The sequence below is a fragment of the Rhododendron vialii genome, chromosome 2a, assembly GCF_030253575.1.
Source record: "Rhododendron vialii isolate Sample 1 chromosome 2a, ASM3025357v1".
NCBI classification, from domain to species: Eukaryota; Viridiplantae; Streptophyta; class Magnoliopsida; order Ericales; family Ericaceae; genus Rhododendron; species Rhododendron vialii.
In genome coordinates, this window is record NC_080558.1 from 29,973,744 (window position 1) to 29,994,897 (window position 21,154).

The window sequence follows — 21,154 nt, forward strand, 5'->3', positions numbered from 1 at the left end:
ATTCTTCTCCTCTAACAGTAGGATTCATTCACCTACCGGTAGGTGGTTGAGCTGTTATAGTGTCTTTAAGCTGCTTTACCTACATCTTCCAAATCACATTCTGAAGCTTCTCATCGACTTTAATGGGTTTGTATACACATTCTTTCTAGTGTTTTGGAGAGTATTACTTATTTCTCACTTAGAGTGGTATCCAACGGACTAGAGTGAACTCGTTGTGTTAAGAAATGAGAAATGGACGTTATTACACATTGAAATATGAATGATACACCTGAATATGTCTAGGGATCCAATGAGTAGTATTGCAATTCGTGTCCTCTCGACTCGTTGAATCTTTTAGACTCTTTTAGCGTACGATTTACGGACTCCAAGGATAGAAACTAGAAGACCGGGCATCGCAGAGTCTAGTCGTGGGTTGATATGCGGTATGTGAAGACACGGGGGTGTGCTTAGAGGTACGGTGATGACGTGTGTATTTGATTATACGTGATATGGTAAATTGATGGTTTTGTAATACCATGTGATCAATTAGATGGCTTTTGGATTCGATTGAATGACTTGATGTTTTGTGAGTGAGAAGTGGAATGATAATGGATAACAAATGGATACAAAGAGAACTTTCAGTAAATGCCTGGCGGGAGCTAAATGCTCATATCATTTGTCTTCAGGGCTCGTTATCGAGTAAGTGCCTAGCAGGAGCATCGGCTCAGACTCTTATAGATACATAATTGGCTTATGAATTTAATTAAAGGAAAGTTTTATGAAATTAGGCTCTATGGTTGAATAGTTGTTGTAGTTCATTGGATTAATATAAGTTTAAATGATGCTCTTAGTTGTCGTGTGAAACTTAGGGTTATCTCTAAGACGTCCGAAACCTCGAAACCTAAATTAGTCAGTTCATTTTGGTAACCCCTCTTGTATTTCATGTTCGCTTGTTGAGTATCATAGCGTTTGGTGTATACTTCATCGCATGATAAAGGGTTCGACGACGAACGAAGGGGAAATGAGAAAGAATGTGGTACCGCTCGAGAAGTTGGATTGGCGATTGTCGGATACTTGATCATGATAGTTATGTTCATCTCTGTTGTCATTGGGTTTCTATTGTTTGTTCTTCTGTGTTGCTCATTTGCATATAGAGTTTGCGTAGACTTTTCTACTAGGCTAGTGTAGCTCAAGCCTTATATTATTTTCACGTACTAATCCGGAATGGTAGCTTGCATGATTGGAATGCTTGAAATGTGGACATATCTTTTCGAAAGCTAACCAAAGAAGTTACTCATTCATCATTGTAAATTTCTTTTGAAAGATGTAATTGTCATTTAAGGTATAATCCTTTTGACTACAGAATATTTGTAATTCTAAACTCTCGTGACACTTGATACTTATGTTAATCTGGGTCGTTGAGCCGGTAATGTAATATTTGGAAATCTCATGGACTTGGAAGTATTATTATGGGAATGGAATTATTGTAATCTTTTGGGTATCGTATGCTATATTGTGAGGATTTATTTGTGGAAATCCTTTATATTTATGTTAAAAATCGAGGGCGTGACAAATATTTTTTGAGTTAACAAAATTAAAATTAAATAAGTAATTAAATAAATTAATAAATTAATTAAATAAATAAGATAATAGAATTAAGGAATTAAAAAACAAATTTAGTAAAAAAGGGTGGGAGTTGGGGGCATTTTGGTCTTCTTGGCGAGAGAGAGAGAGAGAGAGAGAGAGAGAGAGAGAGGGGAGGGGGGGGGGGGGGGGGGCGCAGTGTCGGGGGTGGGAAAAGCAGCTCTCCTCTAAGGTTAGAAGAAAGAATGAAAAACTCTGGGAGAGATGAAAAGAAAGATCATTGTATTGTACACTACACATATTTGACAAAGGGAAAAATCACGGGCAGGTGGAGGATGCCTGCTTCTTCATTTTTTGAGACTTTTTTTTTTTTGGGTAAATCAGTTTGAAATTGAAAAAAAAAGCTAACTGAATATACAGCCTACAATCTGCATACCCCAGGAAGAAAAGAAAAAAAAACGAAAGAAAATAACAAAATATTGCCTACGCCAAATGGTTACATAAAGCTAGATGAAGCACGATGTTTGTGTTACCAATTTTTTTGATTTCTATCCAATCGACAGAAAATACCAATCGACGGGAAACTGTTTCGTGATTTTGCTGGAATGTGGGGTGTAAAAGTGGAGTTTGGTTACTTGCCGTTTTCAGGACTTCTTTGGAAACAAACAATGAAGTGGATGAAATATGGAAGAAGAATAATAAATGGACTTTATTAATCTCCAAAATAAAAGTACAACCGACCAGTGTTCTAAATGCGGCCGCTTAGGTGCTTGGAGGTACCCTGCCGCCATGCCAATAGCCTTTGGCGTTTGATTTGGCGCCCAAGGAGGTTTGGCGGTGTTTGGCGGGCTTGGTGGCCGCCTAGGTGGCCTTGGCAGTCTTGGCGGCCTTGACGTCTTGGTGGCCTTGGCGGCGGCGTCTTTGGAGGCCTTTGGCGGCCTAAAATATATATATAAAATAATACGAGGGAGGTGAGCGAAGCTCTGCTACTTATTTTCTTATTCAACTTATTTGCTAGTTGCTACTACTTAATTTCATTTGGGTTTTTACTTTGAAGTTTGAACTTGCATTATGGATACATGGAATATAGTTTGATTGGATAATGGTTTGTTAAAAAAAATAAAAAATAAAAAAATCTGCTGAATTGCTTGGCGCCGCCTAGGCGGCCTGGCGCTTGGAGGTGGGTCTCCGCCCTACTACCGCCAAGCGCCATTTAGAACATTGCAACCGACTAAGATAGTCGAGTGAACAATTACAAGTTAAAACTACTCCTAGAAAAGAAAAGATAAAGGCCTATTGGTGTTGTTTGTCGTTTGTCTCAAACTGCCATGATCTCGAGCATAAATAGGCCCTTCTAAGTTTGAATTTGAATTTTCCCTCCAATCCAAAGTAGCCGTTAATTCTATTTTTTGGTCCCCTTTGTAAATAACTTCCATGAACGGTGAACATAATTGCTCCTTTAATCATGGGAGAACTGCTTCTTTGATCATGGGAGAACTAAACATACTCCCCTTTTGACATTTGTAACTTGATTGATAGAGAAAAACTTAATCAACAGAGGAGACAAGCCACATATTGGCCAATCGACAAATGAGTAATGCCTAAAACTTTACTGTAGTTTTATTATAGTTAACCAAGTTATTTAACTTAGATTCATGTTATTAAGGCAAACCAATTTACCTCTCATTTACAATAATACCTTTTCATTTATGCCACGTGTCACTCAATCGACGGAGAATATTTTGCTCAATTGACGGGGAATATGAAAATCTCAAATATGGTGCAAACAATGCCCCCTTATTTAGTTGAGTTAAAACAATTAACTCAAGTAAATAATTTCCCCAAAAATGTGATTGGCACATGGTACTTAAACGTATAAATTCCCTTACTGTAAAAGTTAGGGTTCACAGTTCTTTTATTTTACTCCACTCTGAAAGTTAGCAAAACAATGGCGCCCAAACAAAAAGCTTCTTCTGGATCATCAGCTTCACGAAGCAAAGCTAAGAAACAGAGGTCACCAAAACCAAAAGCTTCTACAGAGAACTATCCACCACAGGATCCCCAATGCCTAAGAGAGGCAGACCAGGTAATCAATACCTTATCTCAATAATTGATAATCCAACAAATTTTGTACTTGGTCCCATCTATTACCCTATTGCACTGTCACGCCCTCGATTTTTAACATAAATAACAATATCATTTTAAATTCAAATCCTCGCAATAGTACATACGATACCCCAAATTACAAATACAATTCCTGAATCTCACAAATCTGTCGAATTGATACAGTATTCTAAACTAGAGAAAATAGTACAATGCAGTTCGATTTACGAAGAAAGACGAGTACTTTAGAAAATAACTTTAGCCTGCGATGTCTACATGCACTCCATACTCTCCATGACTGTGCTCCTGTGGTGTATCTGAAAATGATAGGTTGAGCTACACTAGCCCAGTAGAGAAATCTATACTTAAGCTATGCGAAAATGCGAGAGAACATGCACCAAGAGTGAGTGAAGTTCAATAAGCGAACACAAGAAAACAAGGTTTACCACAACAAACAAGCGGGCTACAACCATAGGGTTTTAGACGTCTTATGAATATTCCGAACTCTTCACACATCAAACTAGCAACATTAATAAACTCGCATCTGTATACCTCAATCAATAATCAATCCTCAATCGTTTCATCGTCTCTCGTATGATACCATAATCTTTCTCACTTCCACCTCATTCATCATCAAACCCCTTCACCATGAAACTTTCCCTTCTGATTTCAAAAAAAAAAAGGTAAAGTATTACAAAACCAGATCAAGCTCCATTGATTCGAGCTTGAATACCGGAGTCCGTTGATTTGTGCCCCAATACCGGAAACCGTTGATTCGCTCAAGAATATCGGAGGATTTTTTTTATCAAAATCCTTTTCCTTTCAAAAAAAAATTGATTAAAAGCCAATCTTTCATCATTTTTCCAATAATCACACATTATTCCACATTTCATCATTTACGGTCTTCGCATGTATCGCTCGTAGTCCGGTCATATCACCAAGTAGGGATATCCGTTCATTTGGATGGTCCGGTCATGTCACCGATTGGTCATGGTGATACCCGTTCATTTGCATTATCCACAATATCAAACAATCATTCATTGTCCCATTTTCATTACAAACAAAGTACCATATCGTACATCGACAAATACACAAGTCCACGCCATACCTCTGGATATGTTCCCGCATCCCACACAACGTATTAACCACAAATAGTCTCTACTAAACCCAGTCTGCTAGTTCCTACGCTTAAATCCCATAGAACGAATACTCAAGAAATTTAGAGAAACCAATGAGACGAATCGCGAGGATACAAAACAACAAGCCGAAAATGAAACAATCATCTAGTTCACCATCACATTCAAAGTGTCCTGTGTTTCATAGTTAATAAGTCTTTTGTTCCAAGTGCACATTCCGGGTAATTGGGACCCCGTTCATCCCCTGCCGGTCATCACACCAATAGGCGGACCCGTTCATTCACTACCGATCATCGCACCAATAGGTGGACCCGTTCATTCACTACCGGTCATCGCACCAATAGGTGGACCCGTTCATTTCGGGTATTTAGGACCCCGTTCATCCCCTGCCGGTCACCACGCTAATTGACGGGTCCGTTCAAGTTTCCTTCAGCCATTTCATTACTCATGTCATCGATTCTTATTACATCACCAAGTCACAAAGTTCACAACTTGCATTCGGTGTTCGTGTGCTCCATTTCGATCATATTCCTCACATAGTGTCTTAAGTTCTCGGTTCGGCATTTGGCAATCGTATACATCAAAGTATCGTTATACTTCCCGTTAAATGTAAATTAACTTCCTTGAACTCATAAAGATACATATCATCACTTATGGAAACGAACCACGACATTAGAATGTGAGAACAAGAGTTTTTACAAAAATCTGCAGTGGCTACTGGTAGAACCAAAAACGGACTACGGGTAGCGGAACAAATGTTCAGTTTTTGATCAGTGGTTACAGGTAGGACCAAAAATGGACTACGGGTAGCACCTAAAAATTTCAACGCGATACACAGATTTCAAGGGCCAACAATACACTTCAAAACAACAATCAGACACGAGATTTAGGTACAAATTCAACTCATCAACGCATAGAACAAGTAAGAAATCCCTACCTCAAGGGTTTTGAGCAAAACCTGTAACAGCCCTGATTTTTGGAAGGTAAAAATTTCGTTAAATATTTGAATTTTATTTGAATTACTTATTTTTTTTACTTTCAGTAATCCGTCGTAATTAGATTCTAGTCCTTCGGGGTCAATCGAATTAGATTCCAACCGACTACTTGGAGGAACCGAGCAACCAAACTCACCTAGTTACTAGATGAACCTTTTGAACCTTTTGCCTTTACCTTTTGGTCAATAGATGTTAGGGTAATCTTTGTCCATTGGACAATAGGTCTCTCATTAAAACATTTTGATAAGTACAAAGATATAGTATTATATATGTTTTAAACACATGTGCAAAGGACATATATTCTTTGTTTATTGGGGATTCTCCCTCCCCTCCTTTGTCCATTGGTTATTAACCATAAGGGAAATTATTATTCATTGGGTAATAGCCCTAATCTTCCAACAAGGTACAAGGTTTTATTTAAATAATTAAGATTTGGATTCCCATGTACTTTTATGCATTAAAATATTGAGGTATATCTAAACCCTAGATTTCCTAGTACTTTGTTGATTAATTTAATACTAGTACTTTATTATTAATTTATTGGGGAGAATCCTAGCCTTTTATTTAATTGGGGTACTTGGTACCACACCTATATTTAAATATAAGGCATTTGTTCACATGCTTTAAAGGACTTTGGTTATTTTAATATAAAAGTTCTCTAGTTACTATTGTCCATTGGACAATAAAAGTTAAGGGATTTATTATCCATTGGGTAATAGAGTTATTCTTTCAACTAGTACTAGGGTTTATTAAACTAGTCTTTTTCCTAATTGCCCATGTGATGCTGTACCTTTATTTTATTAAATATGTACTTTTGACTTAAGACCTAAGTTTTCCTAAGTACTCTTATATTATTTTATATTGGGTTTGTACTCAATTAGATTAATTTAATGGGGAGATGATCTCCCAAGATTGCTTAGTACCTAAGTATACATAGATGTAGGTACTTGGTTGAATATTTAATTGTCTTAAGTACACATGTGCCCATTTATTAGTTTAATGGGAAAATCTTGATCTTTAAGAGTACTTTTGATCTTTAGTACTAAAAGTACCTATATTTTATTTGTATTCTTGCACATTGTTGTACATATATATGTGTATAGCTAGTACAAGGGGGAGAGAGAGAGGAGAGAGAGGCCGTGAGAGAGAGAGAGGGGAGAGAGAAGCCGAGAGGGAGAGAGAGAGGAGGAGAAAGAAGAGGGATTTGATGTGTACCTTGGTATTGATCTTCTTTGTACTTCAAATCCTTGGTTGTTACTCTTCCTAGCCAAAGTATAACCACCATTGTCCTCTTTTGTACAAGTATCAAATTGTTTAACACAAGAATCTTGTACAAACCTCCTTTCTACCACAAAATCTTCCAAAGATCAAATCCAAGGACTAACCTAGCCATGCAAGCCTACCATTTAGCCCTTGATCTTCCAAGCAACCTTGATTTGTTGGAATAAAAAAATGAGACATAGAGAGAGAGAGAGAGGGCCGGTCATTGAGAGGGGAGGGAGAGCCTTGCCTATAAATAGAAGCCCACTCCAAGCATTGAACTCTCACCTTCTCATTGCTCCAACTTCTCTCTAATAATTCCTTTGGTCTTTCTTTGTTCTTCTTGTTCTTGAGTTTTTCTTGTGTTCTTCAAGAAACTCAACCTAAGCCGCCACTAAACCGCCACTCGACCACCCTTCGATCCAAAAAGCTTAAGTAGTTTAGTCAAGATTAGGTTTCGAGAGAGACCCTTCTCTTTCGAAGCTACCGGGAGCATTCCGTAGGAGGTTACTCTGTCCGATAGCCGACTTGCCTTTCGTAGTCTTCACTACCGCCAAGAAGAACGGTAGATTCTCCCTATCTACTACTCCTAATTATATGTAGTGCATCCTTACTTACTTATCTCAAAGTACATGTATTTTTGATATTTAAGATGGTTATGAGTATGCATATATGAGTTGCTTGTATTACTTGTGGTGTGTGATAAAGCATAAGTGATTTCACTCCAAGGGCGTCCGTACATGTGGCGTTGTGCTTTGAGTAAGCATAAGTGATTTCATTCCAAAGGCGTCTGTACATGTGGCGTTATGCTTTAAGTGGTGATTGAGCATGATAAGTAGTATTGAGTTGGATGATCTTGTTAGAATGTTTCATGCTTACTTTTGTTCTACCACGGAGTCTTTGCATGTAAACGAGACACGAGAACCGAGAAAGTAGAACCATGACACCTAAGGTGTGATCAATGAAAGAAAATGTTTTCCGAGGAAGGAAATATTTTGAAACTACATTATGACCGGTTTTGGTTGCATAATGTGAGTTGTGTGTGTGCGTGTGTAAAAGAAAGATTTGTGAAAAACCCAATGAGAACCCGGAGCGGCGGAATCATTGTGGAGATACTCGGGAACCCAGAGCGGCGGAACCGAGGGTTTTGAATTGTGGCTTGGTTATCCGCCGTACGGAGCCAACGCAATTGTGTGTCAATGGGAACCCGGCGCGGCGGAACCATTGTGAGGATACTCAGGAGACCGGCGCGGCGGAACCGAGGTTGGGTGTGTGGCTTGGTTATCCGCGGTACGGAGCCAATGCAATTGTGTGCCAATGGGAACCCGGAACGGCGGAACCATTGTGAGGATACTCGGGAACCCGGCGCGGCGAAACCGAGGTTGGATGTGTTAAACAAATGATTTTGGAAATGTTGATTTGTATATGAAAATGGAGACACAGTCTACGATGAGTTGCGTAGGAGAAACTCAAAAAATCTTGGACACCAACGATAGTTGATTAACGAATATGGATGTGTCATTGTTAGCTGTATATACGTGTATCATGTGGAAATCGATGATTGTATAACCTGTTGTTTGTAAGTTATGGGTTAGCGGGTATGAGATTGTTTTGCTGAGCTTTTGTAGCTCATGGTGTTACCTTTCGTGACCCTGACATATTATATCGGTGGTGACGCTGGTATAATGTGTCAGACCTTGTAGATGTTCAAGACGAACAGTTCACCATGGAAGCTTTTGGAGCAGAGGAGCTTGCCAGAATGGAGGAGCAAGCGGAGCAGTAGTTAGGAACCCTAGCTATCTCCCTTGTTGAGTAAATGTACCCTTTACTTATGATGTATTTATGATGTAATAATGAGCTAGACTCTCTTTATTATGTAATAAATGCCTCTTTAACGTACCCAAAATTCGGGGCATTACAAAACCCGACCTTTTGACCAAGTCAACCGAGCTCCCACGAGGTCCGATCATGAATTTTCTTGGATATTCGGAAAGCCCGTGCTTCGTATAAAAGCCCGTGCTTCGTATAGCAACTTTAATTCTTGGACCTTGTCCGGAATCACACCTTAGGTAGATAAAATCGAAGAGAGAAGAGAGGGGAGGGAGTTTTTCGGAGGAGAGGAGGAGAGAGAGAGAGAGAGAGAGAGAGAGAGAGAGAGAGAGACGAGAGTGAGAAAGAGAGACAATGGGAATATTTCTCCTCCTGGAGAAATAATAAAGGTGGGGGAGTAATCCCCTACTTCTCACACCACACACTCACACGTGCACCTTTCGCACAATCACCCTTATACCCTTCCATGAATACGCCACACCAAATATCCGTACCGTCTATCTCGACGTGCCGTACGATTACAAAAGAAAAATACAACCCCAAAAATACGGGTCTCTACATTCTATCCTCCTTAAAGAAATTTCGTCCTCGAAATTTGATCACCCAAGTCCAACCGAGTCAATAACCACAATACCAAACCTCATACTGCCATCTCATAATCATCACATCATCCCCTCCTTTCTACGTAGACTTTTCTTATCCTGATTACTCCACAAAACCCTCACCATCGATATGGTTCGACCACTCAACACTTAATCACAAGCCACTATCATCTTCACCAAATCCTCAAGTCCTCACATCTGTACGAAAGTTCTAGATTCCACATACCAACATGACAATTATACCAAAATCCAACAAACAACCTCCTTACGTTCTCCAAGTACTTCTCAAACTTTCTAGGACAAATTAAACTACTCATGAAAACTCGAATTCTAAACTCCAAGTTCTATCTTTCCCAATCAATATCAATCAATGAATCAAGCATTTACTCACCAATCCAAATAACCTCAAACACCTCCACTGGAACAAAACTAATAAGCCTTAAACCCTTAAACCACATAACAACTCATCACCTTTTACTCAGCTATAAACATTCACTCACCACAGTCAAACTCCTCACGCTTCCAGCTATTAATATTTCTCTGGACTTCAAGTATAAACACATCTCAGATCTCACAATTGAATCATTCTATTGGTACTACTATTAATAGGCATCGTTATCACTCCCTTAACAATTATCAAATGGCCCCGTGCCTCATGGCACTCACTTCCCTCTCATAAGGACACAATTAACCTCCATCGATACATCAATACATTTATAACACAAAACTGCTAGCCATTTCCTCCATTTCATATCTTTGTTACCCACATGACTCTCATATCAATTCCACATAAATCTCAAATGTCTCTACCTTTTTTTTTTTTTACCCATCTAACATTTGAATACAATCAAAAGTCTAACACTACTCCATTTTCCTTAGCTTACTCAGTAACACCACCGACTCCCATTCTAGAAACCCAAATTCACTTCTATGGAATGCGTCCCCTCTACATAACTCTTCACAACACAATATTAAAACCGTTATGGTAAACTATCAATCCACTATTTTCCTTAAACCCAGTCCTTCATATATCACTGCTGCTACTCAAAGAAAGGCATATACTACTCGTAGTAAATACTCACATACGCACCACTGTTTATTCTACATCGTATACTAAAAGCAAATTTCACGCATTGAGATTACATAACAAATCAAACATGTAGGTTAAAGCTAAACAACAGCACATTTCATACACGAAATATTTCAACAAACCCACGGTACAATTTAATAGCTTACACAACACCGGACACATCCATGGATTGATAGACTCACTAAGTATCCAGCAGATTCACAGAGTATCCAATAAACTCACAGAGTATCCAACAGACTCACTCAGTATTCACGGACTCATAAAGTATCCAACACTCCACATTTTATGGCTTTAGGAAGTCCAACAGTAATCTCGTTCTTTTCAATCTCGTAATACCTCACACGATGTCTATTCACTTTACCAATCTCGGGCATTCTCATTCATTTAGTCAAATCAAATCACGTATTTCTCATGTTCACAATCTTAAACATCACATCACAAATACACGTATCATCAATACTAATCATTCCTCTATTTCAAAAGCATCACAACCTAACAACATCTCATCATCCTGACACCTACACAATGTGTGCAATAGCTGCACCAACTAACATACAATACTATTGATTGTTTCTATACTGAAATCTAGTCACCGATACAATCCAATTGACAGACTTCCCCCTAGATACCCTCAAGACTCCAGGGTTTCAAACAACATATCTATACTTTTCATTATACTCTAAGACTTCTACTACCTCATCACTTAGGAACCAATTCTCTCGCACCAATAACTTCTAATAGTTCCGCTCACCACAAGTTCCACAGCTCACAAATTTCTTCTCTTAACTAAGTAGTCATAACAACATCAATTTTCCTCAAAGATATTTACCACAATTGCACTCAACCTCAATAATATTAACCATATCATTCCCATCACCATCATTGCTACCACTACCACTATTTAAACCTTAGTCCCTCTCAAATCTATCACCTCAATGGCAAACCTTAGTGCATCGTATAATGTCATTAGTCTAGTCTACGTCTCCAATTGCATCACACACAATCTCTACACTCCAATCTTTCAACTCACAACATATTATTTCTCCACAAGCCTATCGCTTCAAAATTTCAACTATTTCCACCCAGGACATTAACTACACTCCACTGCATAATCAACCACAACAGTCTTCATTCATATTGCTCTCACTTCAAACAAGTTTCTCACCACATACTGACATTAATCACTCACCTCAGGTCACATAAATGTAGTACACCTCAAGCCTTATCTCTTTCTTTTTTTTTCCCAAACAATGCTATCACTATTTTCTACCATCCTATCTTAATGACACCACCACGATATTCACCTCGACAATGGAGACTACAACACCATAACACTTCCCTTTTTCTACGAACTTTCTACGTACAGCCATCTATCTCAAGCTTAGAGATCTAATCCTTATACACAATCCTAGTGTCCAATTGACTTTTCGAGACTTCCATCTAGAAGGAGCGGTGATCAGGTGCCTTTTCCAACTGGATCCCATCGGTAGTCGCCTGGGTGTCCAAAAGACACATACCGTATCCTGACACCCTACTTATAACCCTCTTTTCCTAAGTCAACTTTAGCTACGTATAAATCACTATGTAGGTTTAGCTTGCCCTACCTATGCTCACAATCACAATCACAACCTCATCAACAGTCACAATAACGACTACCCACAAGATAACCAACCACAAATGTTACCTCAACCGCTAACACCTCAAGACACTTTCTAGTTCATCTCCTAACATATACGTTACTCTCCTCGTACTTACACTTAACACAACTCAAATCTCATATGATTTACTCCATGCATATAATACTTAGTACATAATCCACACAATTCAAATAGATACACATCAAACATTCATCTCATGAGTCATATCAATAGTCTATCTCTTTCATCGCATGCCAACGTATATTTTGTTTCACATGTCGTCATTACCACGATCACAACCACAACAATGAGGTCAAAGCCTCCAACTTCCCAACACAGGTCAACAATTCTATGTCACTCTGCCATAATGCAAAATACAATACCTCAATGATGTACAAATTCGTTCATGCAAGCACACATGTGTTGAAACAAAACATGCAGCGAATTTTGAACCCATGAGACTAAAAAGTCTCCCCACGGTCTCTAGGTATTCTAGACCTATGCTCTGATACCAAGTTGTCACGCCCTCAATTTTTAACATAAATAACAATACCATTTTAAATACAAATCCTCACAATAGTACATACGATACCCCAAATTACAATACAATTTCCGAATCTCACAAATCTGTCAAACTGATACAGTATTCTAAACTAGAGAAAATAGTACAATGCAGTTCGATTTACGAAGAAAGATGAGTACTTTAGAAAATAACTTTAGCCTGTGATGTCTGCATGCACTCCATACACTCCATGACTGTGCTCCTGTGGTGTACCTAAAAATTGTAGGTTGAACTACACTAGCCCAATAGAGAAATCTATACTTAAGCTATGCAAAAATGCGAGAGAACATGCACCAAGAGTGAGTGAAGTTCAATAAGTGAACACAAGAAAACAAGGTTTACCACAACAAACAAGTGGGCTACAACCATAGGGTTCTAGACGTCTTATGAATATTCCTAACTGTTCACACATCAAACTAGCAACATTAATAAACTCGCATCTGTATACCTCAATCAATAATCAATCCTCAATCGTTTCATCGTCTCTCGTATGATACCATAATCTTTCTCACTTCCACCTCATTCATCATCAAACCCCTTCGCCATGAAACTTTCCCTTCTAATTTCAAAAAAAAAGAAGGTAAAGTATTACAAAACCACATCAAGCTCCGTTGATTCGAGCTTGAATACCAGAGTCCGTTGATTTGTGCCCAAATATCGGAAACCGTTGATTCGCTCAAGAATATCGGAGGATTTTTTTTATCAAAATCCTTTTCCTTTCAAAAAAAAAATGATTAAAAGCCAATCTTTCATCATTTTTCCAATAATCACACATTATTCCACATTTCATCATTTACGGTCTTCGCATGTATCGCTCGTAGTCCGGTCATATCACCAAGTAGGGATATCCATTCATTTGGATGGTCCGGTCATATCACCGATTGGTCATGGTGATACCCGCTCATTTGCATTATCCACAATATCAAACAATCATTCATTGTCCCATTTTCATTACAAACAAAGTACCATATCGTACATCGACAAATACACAAGTCCACGCCATACCTCGGATATGTTCCCGCATCCCACAAAACGTATTAACCACAAATAGTCTCTACTAAACCCAGTCTGCTAGTTCCTATGCTTAAATCCCATAGAACGAATACTCAAGAAATTTAGAGAAACCAATGAGACGAATCGCGAGGATACAAAACGACAAGCCGAAAATGAAACAATCATCTAGTTCACCATCACATTCAAAGTGTCTTGTGTTTCATAGTTAATAAGTCTTTTGTTCCAAGTGCACATTCCGGGTATTTGGGACCCCATTCATCCCCTGCCGGTCATCACACCAATAGGCGGACCTGTTCATTCACTACTGGTCATCGCACCAATAGGTGGACCCGTTCATTCACTATCGGTCATCGCACCAATAGGTGGACCCGTTCATTCCGGGTATTTAGGACCCCGTTCATCCCCTGCCGGTCACCACGCCAATTGACGGGCCCATTCAAGTTTCCTTCAGCCATTTCATTACTCATGTCATCGATTCTTATTACATCACCAAGTCACAAAGTTCACAACTTGCATTCGGTGTTCGTGTGCTCCATTTCGATCATATTCCTCACATAGTGTCTTAAGTTCTCGGTTCGGCATTTGGCAATCGTATACATCAAGCTATCGTCATACTTCCTGTTAAATGTAAATTAACGTCCTTGAACTCATAAAGATACATATCATCACTTATGGAAACGAACCACGACATTAGAATGTGAGAACAAGAGTTTTTACAAAAATCTGCAGTGGCTACGGGTAGAACCAAAAATGGACTACGGGTAGCGGAACAAATGTTCAATTTCTGATCAGTGGCTACAGGTAGGACCAAAAACGGACTACGGGTAGCGCCTGGAAATTTCAGCGCTATACATAGATTTCAAGGGCCAACAATACACTTCAAAACAACAATCAGACACGAGATTTAGGTACAAATTCAACTCATCAACGCATAGAACAAGTAAGAAATCCCTACCTCAAGGGTTTTGAGCAAAACCCGACTTTTTGACCAAGTCAACCAAGCTCCCACGAGGTCCAATCATGAATTTTCTTGGATATTCGGAAAGCCCGTGCTTCGTATAGCAACTTTAATTCTCGGACCTTGTCCGGAATCACACCCTAGGTAGATAAAATCGAAGAGAGAAGATAAGGGAGGGAGTTTTTTGGAGGAGAGGAGGAGAGAGAGAGAGCCGAGAGTGAGAAAGAGAGAATGGGAATATTTCTCCTCCTGGAGAAATAATAGAGGTGGGGGAATAATCCCCTACTTCTCACACCACACACTCATACGTGCACCTTTCGCACAATCACCCTTATATCCTTCCACGAATACGCCACACCAAATATCCGTACCATCTATCTCGACGTGCCGTACGATTACAAAAGAAAAATATAACCTCAAAAATACGGGTCTCTACATGCACCAGCGGAATTACCCACTTATTACCCAGTAAACTATGAGCCTTTACTTCTTTCACTCCCAGGCCTTCATAGAATTGGTTGGAATACTAAAGGTACAATTCGATCATGGCCAACTGTTTTTCCTTCTTGGGAAAAATGGGTTAATCGAATGAAGGGACACCTGTATTCTTCATGGCGAGAAATGAACCTCTATGAGGCTCTTGATCTTTCTACACAATCATTGGAATTAAACCCTAATTTGATTGTTGCCGCTGCATGTTTTTGGTCTGTATCATTAAATATCTTCATATTTCCAAATGGGCCAATGACCCCCACCGTGCTGGACATTATCCATCTTACTGGTCTATCAAGTGTGGGCACAGAGGTCAATGCTTCCCTTGACCATCAACCTTGTGATCCACCATTTGAAAATTCTGAAGGCCCATGGAGTTATGAGAATTTCGTAGCCACATACAGTACATCTGATGATCAAGAGCCTTCATTTAATGAGAAAGTTGCCTTTTATCTGTACTAGCTTAGTAAATATCTGTTATGTGTGTCTGGCATAAAGATCACCAAGGAGTATGTTCATTTGGCCATCTGTTTGGCCCAGGGTGCTAAACTTGCCTTAGCCCCTTTTGTTTTGGGAACTTTGTACAAAGGACTTTGGACATTTGTTCAGAACAAAATAACCAGCAACTGTGGTGGTCCCTTTTGGATCCTTCAAGCATGGTTGTATGTTTACTTTCCATCCATCAAACCTCTTAGCTACTATCCCAAAAGAAAGGATGGTGGTAACTGTCTAAGTTATGCTGAGTCTCATGAACCAAGGCAAGAAAATACTTCATTCAAGATGTACTTCAGAATTTTCTATAAGCCTACAATTGGAGAATTACCTAATTGGCTTCCTTTTAAGGAATACCGATATTCAGCTTCCGAGAAGATAAAAGCCAATCCTTCAATTATTACTCCCAGTACAAACAGTGAATGACTTTTGGGCAAGCACAAGATTTATTCCTATTGGAGTCTCACCATTGACTACACACTTTTCAAATTGTAGCTTTGAGGTGTATTCTTCTAACCAGTGTGCTAGGCAATTTGGATTAGTCCAAGGAATCCCTGTTCCTCACTCTCATCCCCGGATTAGAGACTTGGTCAACACTAGGCCAAATGTGACTGAAATTTCTCTTATCAAGGAGCTGGTTCGGTATTTTCAAGGCACCAAAACAAGCTTTCAGTTAAAAGCTTTGTAGCTGAACCTTCCTCTACGCCAGAATGCAAATTCTTTTGGGAATGTGTTCAAGCAACAACTCTTACCAAAGATTTGGATAATTACCTTTTAAGGCTTGATCCAGAGAACAATAAGTCAGGTATAACTTTATTCAGTTGTTTAATTCAATACTTCTGTTTCAACAGTTGTTAATTTTATCTTGTTATTCCTATAGTTTCAATTCTCAAGAAAATGCTTGTTCCTCAACCCTAAGGTCAAGGAAAGGGGAAAAAGTTTGCTGAGGATCTATCCATTCTGAAGAAAAGAACCAGGGGTTCTCAAGCTTTGGACACCATTCAGAATCCTCCACTTATGGCAGATGCTTTAAAAAGCTATAATCCACCTAATCGACAAACGAAAATAGCCGAAGACTCATAAATCATAGGATTGTACAAAAGGGTATGAATCTTGCCTCAACTATCTATTTTAACTTGACCAATTGAATATATTATTTGGTCATTTGCTAACTTATTTAATTATATTGACCTCTTTTAAAATTAGAGAACAAGGAGAAAGCTTCAACTGCAGGCCAATTCAGACGATGATGATGGCCAAGATAAAGGTTAAACTACTGACCTTTCAAGTGCTGAAAAGCCTCAATCTCCAAAGGATAAGCCCAATTTTCCTGTAATCTCACTTCTCAAACCTCAAGTCCAGGACCAAAAGGATACAAAACCTGAGAAAGTTGAGAATCCAACAGTGTCAAAACCCACAGAAATAACTGTTGCTTCAGAAGTTATGGTGATTGAATCTGCAGTAGAAATTATGAAATCAAATACTGATGTTCAAACATTAGATCCAGTTGATGATTCCATACTTGAAACCCCTATGCAAGAAACACTTCAAGAAGGTGATGGAACACCTTTTAATCTTAATTTTGACCTTGACCTTCACGATCAAGATGTGTCAATGTCTCAAATGGATAAAGAGAATGTTGAACCGGTGTCCTCTAAGGAAAGAGAAACCATTGATTTGGGTAGCACAGAGCTTAATCCCCTTACCTTTCAAATACCAGAAATTGCAAAAGAGGTGAATGTACAGTTACTTATTGTACCTAATCCTAACATGGAATATGAAACTGCTCTATCGATGGAGGTTACTGAAATTCACAAGCAACCACAAACAATAGAGATTCTCCCAATGGCTAACCAAGAGGTGACAAATGAAATGACTCCCATGACTTCACTTTCTTCTGTTAATAAGGTGAATCCTGATTTGGTCAACCCCGGATTGGTCAACACTCTTACTTCTAACTTAGACCTCATGTTCAACAAAGCCAAGACATATTCTGAGTCCTATTCTAGGTTTGTAACTGAGTTTTCTGAATCTTTAACTCCACCTGCCTTCTATGAGCTCAGTGAAGAAACTAAAGATGAAGTGAAATCCTTCTTTAGAATGCTGGAACTCCCTTTGGCAGAGATTGCTACTGATTATACCTCAGCTTTCACTAGCTGTGTGAGCCATTTGATATCAAAGAAAGTTCTTCCACGATCAGAGCACATTAGACTTGAAGAATTTTGGTCAAGCCTAAGTGAAAACCTAACTGTGGCAGCATATTGTCAAAAGGAAATGAAGGAAAAACTTGAAACCATAAACCAGTTTGCTGATGTCTCTAGCAAACTAGATGTAATGGGAAATACTATCCATCAACTGAAAGATAGGCTGCACCAGATGGATGTGGAAGAGGTCAAACTAATTGCTCGTTTGGGCAAACTCAGAGAAGAAAGAACATCATTGCTAGCACAGAAAGAGCTGATCAACCATGAATTGGTTAACATCAACTATGACGAGCAAGGAATCAAAACAATGGTGTCTATGGCCAGAGATGACATCTTGAAGAATCAGGAGAGATACAATGTCATAGATAATAGATGGAGCTATTTCACCAAACTTTTCATGGAGTATAAGTCCAAAATTCAGTAGTTATTTGTAAACAACACTAATTTTGGCCCTTGTGTTTGGCCTTGCAAGTTGTTAATCTTTGTTAATTTTGAAATGTATGTTTAGCCTGTTCTTTTGAGGCTAATTAACTTACTTTTGTTCAAGTTGATTCGTGTCCAACCTGTCATATGAGGTTTAATCTCAGCTTGTATTTAATGATCTTTTCGTCAGTATGTTGATATTAATCTCTGTTAACACAGTTAATACTTCAAAATTTGAATAAGCTGCCGAATGACTCTTCCACTTCTTAATAATAGTGGAGATCATGGGTAATAACTACCTAGAAAACTGAATCGCCACCTTCTCTCCTTGATTATAAATTGAACCCCACATAAATTCATTTTCATCAATCAATCTAAACTCCGAATCAAAACCCTACCATATTATTCTCTTTGATCATGGTAGCCAATAATCATAACCTTGAAATCATGGAAATTGACGTGAAAGCACCCACACCTACCTTTGAAGAAGGTAACTCCTCTATCAATTGTCCACTCTCTTCCATCACAACCATTTATGGCTGGGATGATCCTTTAGCTTCCAATCCTCCTGCACTATGGGGCATCAAACCACCCATTGAAAGGGTTATTGTAAGAATGGAGATGCCTCCTACATATCCAAACTCAAGCATCTGACGTTCATACGTCAAAGTCAGTTACCAATTTCCTTGGGTTAGGGAAGAACCAAGGGCTATGCTACTAGACTCCTTGCTCTTAATGACTTACAGACCAATGCCATTTCAACTGGCAGAGGCAGGTGGAAAACTGAATTTGGAGAGCCATGAATCCCTTTTTGAAAAGGCTAAAAATCAGCAAAACTATTGGAAAGAGGTAGTTCAAAAGCCTTGCTGCCCTGTTGATTTTTCAGATGATCAACCAGACATAACCCCTCTTCTTGAAAACCCTGATTGGTTTCAGGAATTAAGTAAATTGAGGTATGATCCTCCACTTTCTCAGGCCCATATGGGCTATTCAATTTATGCTAATTCTGAAGAAACTATAGACAAGGAAGTAATGGCTACTTTTGCCTTTTTGGATGTTCATATCCTGGAAGAACACGTCCCATATCTTAATTTTCTGTGGGCATGTGAAACTCTCCAATTTTATGAGAGTAATCTCATAACCACCCATCTTCATGGGTTTAAATCTACTTTGCCTCTTATAAGGCTTTGGATGAAAACAAGTACTGCTGCTCATTACGACCCATTTTGGGTCGATTATGAAGTGAACCACAACAAAGTAGTCAAGCTTCATAACAAAGTAATGGAACTTGAGAATTCTACTTGGGTTCTTCCACCGAATCCTTCAAAAAGCCTTCTCAAGAAACACCAAAGTTGGCTAAAGACCAAGACCTACAACAGGGCTGAACTCCTAGCCAAAGCTGAGAAGAGGGTTATGGCCATGAGGCCATTGGTGAACAAGAAGATAAAGATGGATGCAGAAGAAATTGCGAGGGGCAAGGAGCATGATTTCCTGACTTATGCTTGGGACAAATTCCATGTTGTTGTGACTTGGAGTTTCCCACATTACATTGAAATCATCAAGATCGATGCTGAGGGCAATCCCATCGCACCTACTGAATCATAGATTTGTAGGCTCAATCTATGTTCTACTTGTGCTTTTAGTTTTTATTTCCTTATGAGTAGGCAATGTAATATGTTCTTATTATGAATGAAAAGTAGGCCTCAATCTACAAGCTATTATGTTAACTATAACCTTACTTGACAGAGTTTCATCTAACCTTACTTGAAATGATTTATTCTCTAATCAATTAAAAATCACCAATTGCCGTCATAGCCTTTCAACTTCTTTTCTTAAGTTAAATGTACACAACTTTTATGGCTTATAATTAACTATCTTAGTTAATTGGAAACCCCATACATCTCCCAACTTACTTCATTTATTGCCATACATATTGCATTAACAAGAAGACTTTATTTGAAGTCTTTTAAATGCTCTATTATCTTCATGAATCGATTGACTCCCAAGGAGATGGAAATATGCCTTTAAATATTTTCCATTGATTATTCTTTCATGGGCGATCCCGAGAATCGATTCCAACTGGTATGCTCCACCCCTAAGAACTTTCAACACACGAAATGGTCCCTCCTAATTTGGAGACCATTTGCCAAATCTTCCTTTCTTTTTCTTGTCTAAAGGCAAAATTGCCTTCCAAACTAAATCACTTTCCGCGAATGACTTTTCATGGACTCTTTTATTATACACCCTTTCTAACTTTTTTCTTTTGGGCTTGTATATTATTTAAGGCATCTATTCTAGACTCTTCTAATCCATCTAGTTCTTGATACATTGCTTCTTCAAACTCAAAATTACATGGATCATAATGTCTAGCAACTCTATGAGAAGTGACATTGATTTCGATAGGTAAAACTGCAGCTTGACAATATACCAACTCGTATGGTGTAGCCTGTGTACTATCCCTTTTTGATGTTCTATAAGCCCACAAAACTCTTGGCAATAAATCACACCATTCTCTGGGATTATCAGTAATCATTTTGGACAAAGTATTTTTAATAATTTTATTGGTAGATTCCACTTGTCCATTCGCTTGAGCATAATAGGGAGAAGAGTTTAAAACTTTGAATCCATATGAACTAGCATAAGCCATTACCTCCTGACCATTAAACACAGATGCTTGGTCAACCGTAATTGTTTTAGGAATATCAAATCGACAGAAAATATATTCCTCCAAGAAATCAATCACTTGTTTTTGAGCCACACTTCTTAACGGAATGGCTTATGTCCATTTTGTGA